At 40.8% G+C, this 11,071-nt stretch overlaps 1 protein-coding gene across 4 annotated transcripts in view; it reads right to left on the bottom strand.

Moving 5' to 3' along the window:
* LOC129365977 (spermatid perinuclear RNA-binding protein-like) overlaps nucleotides 1–7,068 on the bottom strand; it is a 33,379-nt gene extending 26,311 nt beyond the window's left edge. For 3 of the 4 annotated variants that reach the window (XM_055039548.1, XM_055039550.1, XM_055039551.1), the window contains exon 1: nucleotides 6,842–7,068. The gene's annotated coding sequence lies outside the window, so the exon portion shown is untranslated. Of the gene's footprint in view, nucleotides 1–4,305; nucleotides 4,511–6,841 lie in introns of all 4 variants that reach the window. The other variant, XM_055039549.1, reaches the window with a different exon arrangement.
* Between the last annotated feature and the right edge of the window lie 4,003 nt (nucleotides 7,069–11,071).

Consider the following 11,071-nt stretch of genomic DNA (forward strand, 5'->3'; position numbering starts at 1 on the left):
TCAGTTTGAAGATTCTTCCTGCAGAATCTTAAACTAAAAGAATTGTTGTAATAATTAAATGCAGCATTAATGTCAACCAGCTGCTCATTAAAGACTCTCCCTCTCTGCAGTGACTGAACACCTGCTGGTTTTTCAGAGTCTGGATGTTTTTATGTCTCAGTGCAGGGAGTCCTTCAGGACAACGTCTCCTGTAAATCGCCCCCAGTGGAACCGGCTTCAGTTCCCGGTTTTAATCTACTGTCCCTGGTGCAAAAAGGAGAAAAAAGCCTGATTGGACTCCACAGAACCCTGACTCCAACAATTATCACCGTGGCAATAATTGCTTTGTGACGGCTGTGGGCAGATTAGTTCAGGAACGAGGCCAGGTGAGGGGAATGAGAGCTTCCAGGGGATCGTCTAATCAACCTCTCTCCGTTTTACATGCAGCAGCGTCCCAGGACTGAGGGCAGTCCCTAGAGAAACACACACACACACACACACACACACACACACACACACACACACACACACACACACACACACCCAGACAGACACTCACTCACACACACACACACACAGACAGACACACACACACACAGACACACACACACACACCCTACACGCGCACACACACACACACACACACAGACACAAACACACACACACCCCTACACACACACACACACACACACACACACACACACACTGTGAGTCACATGAATCTAAAGTTTATCATCATATTTCCTGTTAATATTGTGATGATGATAAAACAGCAGGAACTATTTTTACTCCATTACAGGTCCTGAAGCACATTCCCATTAGTAATTACAGATGGACTGATCAGATATTAATATCTGAATTGATCCAATATTGTAAAGAAAATTACTGATTGAGTATCGTAGCAATGTTCCAGATCCAGATCTATTCTGTGCTTTATTATTTATTTTACATTATATTTAGGATTTATTATTGCGTTTTCTGATCCATTTGAAAGATTTGTTGCAGATTATGTTTATGCATTTATTATTTATTCTTTATTGGCTGTTTTATTATTTCTCTGACTGAAATAATTAATGTTGTTATTTACTGTCTGACCAGCTGGTGAAGCTTTTGGTGTGTTTTAGTTTGTAGCACTGCTGCTGCAAATGGTTTAGTACATTTATGTTCAAGTTTTTTAAAAACTAAATTTGAGTTAATTCAGCTGTTTTTCTGTGTCAGATCAGCATTGGGTGATATTGATCCTCAGATATCGTATCGGAAGTGAAAACAGTGGATCCCTGATTCTTCCATGTTCCTTTTAGATCACAGAGTGTTATTTGTGCCACTAAACTGCATTTAATCATATTTTTAAAAGTGTTCATATTTATTGTCAACAAACTGTAAAACTAACAACCCAGACAAAATGAACAGTTTGGGATTTTCCTAAACATTAATTTGAATATATCATAAAAACTTTGAATTCTTATCAGAGATAAATCATTACAAGGCCTCGCTGCCTCAGTGAAGGTCAGAGGTCATTATTTAAAAATGAGAGAGAAACTGGGCAGAGAGGTGCTGATGGGAAGAGAGAAAACTCAACGTTTCCGTCCTGGACGCGTTAATACTGGACACAAACACATAATTAACTTTTTTTACATGTTTCAATTAAACAGAAGGTCATCATTGTGCTGAAGAATCAACACCAGAAAGTCTCTAATAGCTGAATATCTCAGAGCCCGACTACATCTGAAGGAATGTCTGTTAAAGCATTTGGTCAACATGACTTGCTTCTAAAATGAAATCACATTCTGAATCTGGAGCTTTTTATTCTTGGGGTCACTGTGAGGTCACAGAGTAATTAATGTGAAATATTAACTCCAGAGAAGAAGCCTTAAAACCCTTCAGAGCTGCTGATCCAGATCGTTTTAAATGCTCCTGCGTCCAGCAGCTTTAGACGAAGCAGAGAAATTAATTACAGTCTCACTGTGAGCCGGGGAAGCAGGCATCAAAGAACGTAAAGTTTTCACTTCACACCATCTCCTGGATGTTTTCAAAGGTTTTTCCTGCTGAGAAGCAGAAGCTGAGAAGAACAGAGGTTTTAATGAGAGGAGTTCCTCCTGAACGCGTTGTTCGCCCTCAGAGTCCGTCATAAAACGGCTGAATCAAACTGACAGCAGAACATCCTGCTTTATGGAACCACCGCAGCTGGAGGCCGATTCAGAAACTGTGTATGTCGAGATACTGGGAGGAAACGCAGGAACCAAACAAGAAAAGACCAGGAACCAAACAGGAAGATGCCAGGAACCAAACAGGAAGAGACCAGGAACCAAACAGGAAGAGACCAGGAACCAAACAGGAAGAGACCAGAAACCAAACAGGAAGAGACCAGGAACCAAACAGGAAGAGACCAGGAACCAAACAGGAAGAGACCAGGAACCAAACAGGAAGAGACCAGAAACCAAACTGGAAAAGACCAGTAACCAAACAGGAAGAGACCAGGAACCAAACAGGAAGAGACCAGGAACCAAACAGGAAGACACCAGAAACCAAACAGGAAGAGACCAGGAACCAAACAGGAAGAGACCAGGAACCAAACAGGAAGAGACCAGGAACCAAACAGGAAGAGACCAGGAACCAAACAGGAAGAGACCAGGAACCAAACAGGAAGAGACCAGAAACCAAACAGGAAGAGACCAGGAACCAAACAGGAAGAGACCAGGAACCAAACAGGAAGAGACCAGGAAGGAAGGAAACAGGAAGAGACCAGGAACCAAACAGGAAGAGACCAGGAACCAAACAGGAAGACACCAGGAACCAAACAGGAAGAGACCAGGAACCAAACAGGAAGAGACCAGCAACCAAACAGGAAGAGACCAGGAAAAAAGAGAAGAACCAAAAGGAAAGACCAAACAGGAAAAAGGAGAAACAGAAGACCAAAAAAAGAGGAAGAGACCAGGAACCAAACAGGAAGAGACCAGGAACCAAACAGGAAGAGACCAGGAACCAAACTGGAAGAGACCAGGAACCAAACAGGAAAAGACCAGAAACCAAACAGGAAGAGACCAGGAACCAAACAGGAAGAGACCAGGAACCAAACAGGAAGAGACCAGGAACCAAACAGGAAGAGACCAAAAACCAAACAGGAAGAGACCAGGAACCAAACAGGAAGAGACCAGGAACTTAACAGAAAGACACCAGGAACCAAACTGGAAGAGAGCAGCAACAGAACAGGAAGACACCTAGAACCAAACAGGAAGAGACCAGGAAGGAAGGAAACAGGAAGAGACCAGGAACCAAACAGGAAGAGACCAGGAACCAAACAGGAAGAGACCAGGAACCAAACTGGAAGAGAGCAGGAACCAAACTGGAAGAGACCAGGAACCAAACAGGAAGAGACCAGGAAGGAAGGAAACAGGAAGAGACCAGGAACCAAACAGGAAGACCAGGAACCAAACAGGAAGAGACCAGGAACCAAACAGGAAGAGACCAGGAACCAAACAGGAAGAGACCAGGAACCAAACAGGAAGACACCAGGAACCAAACAGGAAGAGACCAGGAACCAAACTGGAAAGACCAGTAACCAAACAGGAAGAGAGGAACCAACAGGAAGAGACCAGGAACCAAACAGGAAGAGACCAGAACCAAACAGGAAGAGACCAGGAACCAAACAGGAAGAGACCAGGAACCAAACAGGAAGAGACCAGGAAGGAAGGACAGGAAGAGACCAGGAACCAAACAGGAAGAGACCAGGAACCAAACAGGAAGAGACCAGCAACCAAACAGGAAGAGACCAGGAACCAAACAGGAAGAGACCAGGAACCAAACTGGAAGAGACCAGGAACCAAACAGGAAAGACCAGAAACCAGGAAGACCAGGAACCAGGAAGAGACCAGGAACCAAACAGGAAGAGACCAGGAACCAAACAGGAAGAGACCAGGAACCAAACGTGAAGAGACCAGGAACCAAACAGAAAGACACCAGGAACCAAACTGGAAGAGAGCAGCAACAAAACAGGAAGAGACCAGGAACCAAACAAATGTAAATTATTTTTGTACAAGTCGGTAACTATATGCTGCAAATTACTAAATTAGTGGATTATTTCTATAACCAATTAATCATTCCAGCCCCAACCAGGTTATTTCTATAATAATCTGATCCAGCGAAGGTGGTGAGGCTGAAGGCTTTAACGCTGCAGTGCTGCTGAATGGGTTAAATAATCAGGTTCTGCCTGATGCCAGGCCTGAACCGGTGAAAAGGTTCTGATTCTGGGAGCATTCGGTTTTCCCTGTGGGAGGATTTCCTGTTGGACGACCAGATCAGGATATCATATCCACACTGAATCCTCACCTAACAGAGCCCTGCTGGGTCCTCATCAACACCTGAAGCTGCGGCTCGACCCGAGGCGACCCGGTCCGATACCGGGCTCAAGTTACAGCGTTTACTAACAGAGGAGCCCTACGCTCCCTGAACGCAGCTGCCCTGGGCTGAAATGGAGAAGAGTTCTGATTGGCCAGCAGGCAGGTGAGCAGGATAACGATCCTCCACTGAACACCTGAGGAGACAGGAAGCTGATGTCTCAATTTAAACCTCGTTAAGATGAAGCTGTCAGAGCATCAGAGGGCGAGCCATCATCATCATCATCACTATCATCATCATCATCAGTTATTTCTCTTTAACAAACTTACTGAGTATCAGTATAGACTGAAAATGTTCATCCTGCTAGAGATGTAGCTAAAGAACATTTAATTGCCCAACATATTGTTTAGTAAACGATTCATCATTTGTAGCCCAGGATGCATCTGCAGAAAAAATATATATTTATACATGAGGGAAGTTCAGCCCTTTTCTACTTGACATCAATAGTGTGCAACTGATCTGGCCTTTTTTTTAAATTAATCAATTAATAACTGGATAGAAAAGGTGGTTAATACGAGATCTTTTCACTGAATTTGAACCAAGTCAAGATCAAATTTCCAGAACTTCTGGGCAGCCCAGATTTACAGACACTTTTTTTTATCTTAAATGTGAAATGTTTATTTTTTGTTCAGTTTTTGCTTTACTGCTATGAATGTTCTGTTCTTTCAGTAGATAATCTTTATGGCGTCTATACGCTGTGGCTAATGATTAACTGATTGCTAAATTGATAGACGACCAACATCGGCCGATACCGATGCAGATATTATTACAATTTGGGGTTTTTTGGTCCACAGAGAAAACACACCGGAACCAGAAAATAACCAGGTAATTAGCTTTTATTGGCTTTAATTCTGCGACGGCTGTAACGTCATTTAGTTTCAGCTCATTTCCCTGCAGCTGCTGCAGAGACGTGACCATCAGAAACATGCCAGTTATTTCCCAGGAGCCTCCATGGCTACCAAACCGCCGCTCCCACAACCGCCAGGGGTCAGGTGTCATCAGGCTCCACCACAAAGAATCACTTTAAAGAAAGCTTTTACTCTTCAAGTGTTTTCTTATGAGAATTTGTGCAATTTTAAGTCAGATCAAATTAAATTCTCCAGTTGTGCAAATAATTAATCTCTAAATGTCAAAAACAAAATGTGGTTCATGCTTCAAACTAAAAGCAGATAAAGTGCTGTGAAATCTCCCGGTGGATGTTTGGTATTTAATCGGATTAAACGTTCAACTGTGATGCAACAATCAGGATTTGACTTTATTCAGCTCCTCTGGTTCACTGCTGTTGTTGCCAACAGATTCACTGCTGCAATCAAGTCAACAGCAACATTTCCCATAATTCATCATCAGAGCGACGTCTTGTCAGCCTCACTGAATAAATGTAAACTTAGGCCGGTCACAATGACAAACTTTGCTGGACAGTAAATTACTTTATTGCGATAAAGATTTTACTGTTGCTAATTAACAAGCAACACTGAAACTGGAAGATATTTTAAAATGAGACACTTCAGTCTCTGTAAATAAAATTGTCCTTTAAAAATGAGCAAGTTGAGTCCAAAGCACATGGTCAGGACTTTAACTCAGTCATTTCAAATAATTAAATACATTTTAATTTTTACATTAAAAAGTTTTTTCCGGTCAGAATATTTGTATCCACAGGTTTCTGGTACAACTGTAAATATGATGCACAAGCGTCAATACAAGCAAAAGCGATGGACTCAATTTCTGCTTCAAGAAATGATTTGATGGGAGGCTGGAAAAAATATTGTTGTGTTAAATATGAAGCTGATCAAGATAATCTGATGGCTGAGTAACAGATTTAAAACGATACGTTGGGTTTTTTTTTAGCTCATATGTCTTTATATTCAATAATTTAACAACAAAATGGGATTTTGAATTGAACATTTTTATTCTGTGGATTATTTTTACCCAGAATGCCCTGCGGGGTTTAGAGGGATGCCATAATGAGCTGGAGGTGTTTCTGGGGTTCCCTTCTGGATCAGATGAGCGGAAACAGGATCAATGCTTTACCAAAAGCCAACAAACATTCAATTATTACAATAAATATCATATATTCATGCATTTAAAACACAACACTCATTACAGGAGCCAATCAGGGCGCAGGTGTGTCTCCAAACAGGTGCAGCAGTTTCTCCTGACCACAACGACACCAGTGACGTTCAGAAACTGGTTTAAGTTTATTTATCAGACACTAACCAGCCTCTGTCCAACCAGCCGGTCCGGCCAGAGGGACAAAACCTGAGCTGCAGGAAATCCACGGGACGATTCCCTGTTTTCCACGCGGTTGACGGTTAAACTCCCCGTTAAAGCCGCTCATTTCAGCAGCAATGCCACTTTAACAGAGTTGGTATTTCAGCGGGACAGCAGAGCCAACAGCGGGCTGAAGTTACCCGGGCAGAAACCTCCCTCGGTTCATCCCGACAGCAGCGCCCCAGAAGCGGACTCCTACCTCCAGCGAGTGTCCGCTGACCACCGCGAGGTGAACCGATGGGAGCAGGGAGGCTCAGCCGGTCACCGCGCCTCCACCGACAGTTTGTGTCTGTCGGCTGCTCGGTGTCCGGTGGCAGGAACCAAGTTTGTCTCCGAGTAACGGCTCCCGCGGCGGAGGGAGAGCGGGAACAGCAGCGGCGGTATCCGGGCAACCTGCGCTCTGAGCTCCAAGCGGCGCAGCGGGCAGCCGAGGCAGCGGGCCGCGCATGCGCACTGCGACAGATACTGCACTACAGCAAAGATCGCCTAATGAACGGATGAGTCACTCAGTATAAAGAATAAGGAACATATTTTTGATCAAATTTTAATGTCTTAAATGTAGCTTTTTTCTAAATGAAAGAGCTGAAAGGAAACATGAGCTTTCTGATAAACCTTTTAATATTAAACTACAAAAAACACACTTTGAAATTCTAACTTTAGCCAAACTACATCAGGAATAACGTAAAAACTGTTTCCACTGGATGTAAGATAAAAGTTTGAAATGTTTGAATCAAATTCATCCACAGCCTTTAATTTGAATGGATCATCATCATCATCTGAAATCTGCAACACAATAACTGGAGATGACTCAGACTGGCCATCTGAGAAAGACTGATGAACTGTTTTACTGTAGAAACACAAAACAAAGTGGTTCTGATAACTAAAGATCCAGAGGAAAGGCTGGACTCTCCAGACAAATTTGAATGATTCTGCATCACATGCATCCCATGCACAGTTTGTAAAGCTTTGTAAATATAATTAAATTGTTATTCTTTCTAAGCTCTGATTTGCTTCTGCTTCTCAGTTGTTGCAGAAGCCGAACCTTCAGGTCTCATCACTGACAGGTTTTCAGATAGAAACTCAAACAGTTTCTTTAGTAATTGGTTGAAATTGGCAGCAGTGGCAGTCAGCTGTGGCCTCCTTCACATGATCTGAGGTGTGAACTTTGTTTTGTACGTTTGTCTCTGATTGAGGATCTCGTCCTGCATCCTGTGGTGTGAAGCTCATTTAAATACAACAGAGAGGCAGTGAGATCTGTGTGAAGATTCACAGCAGAGGTGTGAAGATTGTTTAAGTTTTATTTCTCTCACTAACACAGGACTCTTTAAAATCAAACTTATGATATGAAATGTGGGGCTTTTCTGTGGTTTAGTTTATAATCATCATTTGGCTGCAGGAGTCTTTAAATCTCCTGCAGAGCAGAAGACAGATTTTTGAAAATAGAAATTATTTCTTCAGCTCATTTCTGTAAATAAATGTTCACTATATTCATAGAAATGGTTGGATTTAAGATGAAAATGGCTGTTAAATAAACAGGCAACGTGATTTCAGTCTGGAAAATTCAGAGATCCTTTCCTAGAGATGGACCAGAGATGCTTCCTTGCTACAGTATAGCGTTAAAGCTACAGTCCTTCAATCAGTAGCTACAGCTACATACACTGAACAAAAATATAAATGCCCCATGTCAAATATGAGAGTTTTTGAACATTTGGGTTGCACAAAATATAGAGAAACTCAAAATATATTTTAAGAACTATAATTTTCACTGTGTTCACACATGAATCCTCATAAGTTCCTCTAGTTTCCTCCATAAATTAAGAGGAAAAATTACAGTTTGTCTGTTTGGGAGAATCTGGGATTTACATGAAAACAGATCAACTGACCTGATATGTTATGTTACTATGAATCCTAATATGAAGTTAAACACAAAATAAATGTGTTTTTATAACTATTGCATGTCATCTGGGTTATTTCTCTAAGATATTAAAGTATTTTAATTCTGTAAAGAGTGTGAAAAAAGCTCAAGAAAGTGTGAAAATTATCCAAAGTCGTGTGTTTGGATGAAAAACATTTTTCTTTGCTTACAGTCCTGCTGGTAGAAGTAATGCAAACACACACACACACACACACACACACACACACACCACACACACACACACACACACACACACACACACACACACACACACACACACACATACACACACACACACACACACACACACACACACACACACACACACTGTAACCCAGCTCTCTGCTGATGCAGCAGTGCGTCTCGGTGGAAACTGTTACTTGGGTTTGCATGGCTGCATGGCTGCATGGCTGCATGGTGGCGGTGGATCCTCCTCCTCTAAGGACCAAACTGGCTGCAGATGCTGAGTCCTGACATGCAGCGTGATGCACAGGCCAGCTCTGTGCGTTGGTACATGTGTTTCAGCAGGTCAGAATAACACAGGACATTTTGTATTAACAGGACAAAAGAAGGAATTAGTTTCCTTCTAATTTCAACAAAATTCTGAAAATGTAAAATAGTTTCTATTGACCTATTTATCAATCCCAAAACCGTGAAAAACAAGATGTACATTTAATACACATAAACCTGACAGGCAGGTCATGTAGCAGCAAAACTTGATGAACATTTCCTCATTGGTTGTTTGTTAAACTTAAGTTTATTTACTTATTTCCATCAGTGATGCACCTTGTATTTCACATGTCAGTATTTACACCGGCAATGAGTCGGTAATAATATGATTCCCTTCTGTGCTATAAAATTGAAGATTTTATAAAAGTTACTTACTGCCTAAACCCAACCTTTTCTCTAACCTTGAAATTAAAATATCCACAAATGAAAAGATGTTTTGATCAAATATTAAAATACTGAAACACAAACCCATCTGTGTGTGTGTGTGTGTGTGTGTGTGTGTGTGTGTGTGTGTGTGTGTGTGTGTGTGTGTGTGTGTGTGTGTGTGTGTGTGAAGCTGAACACTGATGGATGAGAAGGAATCCATACAGAGTTGTAAAAATGATCATCAGTAGAAACTAATCAGCCGTTTCCATCAGAGATTTTTCTTCAGGAAGTTTGACTCAAAAGAGCAGCAGGAAACCCCAACAGGTCTTGTGATGTTTTTGATGGAATTTGTGGAATAAAATTAATAAAATGTTGTTTCGTCTTTCCGTTGTTGAAGATCTGAAACCTTTCAGAGTATCATTGCCTCAGTCCTCCTGCTGTTTCATCTTCTGCTTCTCATGTATTATTTTCTAAATAACTTTGTGGTTTCTGACATGTAAAATGTGCAACATGACTTAAGTTTATTTACTTATTACCATCAGTGATGCACTTTTTTTAGTAACAAGTAATCTAACACGTTGCAAATCCAGTAGTCAGATTACAGTTATCAAAATCACTTTGCGTTACTATTTTCTTTTGTAAATTAATTTTGTAATTTAATTTTATTTCCTCTATGTGTCTTGGGGAGTGACCACCGTTTGTATGCGACAGTATCAGCAACGACAGAAACATAAACAACAGAAAGAAGAGTCAGATGCACTTTTTGTTGCTGGAAAAACAGAAACTATTATGAGTTTCGCTCACAAAGTCTGATTATTATAAGCAGCTCTGGGCTTGTTTCTTTCTAAAGTCGCTGCAGATTTAATAAGTTGCGGGTTGCGGTTTATAAGCAGACATAAAACCCAAAATTTGTCCGACATCCAGTTAGTTTTAGTTGGATTCTCCATTATTTCCGGGACGATCCGTCCCGCTGTGTCTTTGTTAACGTAAAAACATCAAGATTCACGTTGCACTTCTGAAATCCTGTTTATAGTTTTCCAGACAATACTGGAAAAATATGCAAAAACACGTACAAATTACTAAATTATACAGTTGTTTTTGTTTTTTGCACTGTTGTAACCATTAAAAAAAATCTCCTCTTTAGTTCAACCTTATGAGTGGAGACACATTGTTGATGTTACTATTATAAAATAACTTGTAATTAAGAATTTACAGCTGGTGCAGCTGCTGAAAGTAACTGAAAAAGTTACTTTTAATGTAACTCAGTTACTTTCCAAATCAAGTAATGAGTAATCTAAGTTACATTTTCAAGGAGTAAAATTAAAATTAAACATGTTCACTTTAATATGATGGAATATAATCTTTCCCTCATAGCTGAAGAGAAGAAAAGTTTGATTATCTAATCCTGAATTCAATTCAAGAGCTAATCTCTGTATTTATTGTTTCAATAAATTATTTCTGCTCCTTCTTGAGCTTCAGATTAAAGACGGTTTGATTTTTAAAAAGTAAATCAGCTCTTTACCAACAGAACAAGGAAATTACACTGCAGTAAAGAAAAGCACAGAGTTCACCTGGAAGAGTTACACAATAACCTGTTGAACCGGAAACGTCACTGAGAGGAAAATGAAAGTATTTTAA

Source organism: Poeciliopsis prolifica, unplaced genomic scaffold (genome assembly GCF_027474105.1).
Source record: "Poeciliopsis prolifica strain line A6 unplaced genomic scaffold, Auburn_PproV2 SCAFFOLD014, whole genome shotgun sequence".
Lineage (NCBI taxonomy): Eukaryota > Metazoa > Chordata > Actinopteri > Cyprinodontiformes > Poeciliidae > Poeciliopsis > Poeciliopsis prolifica.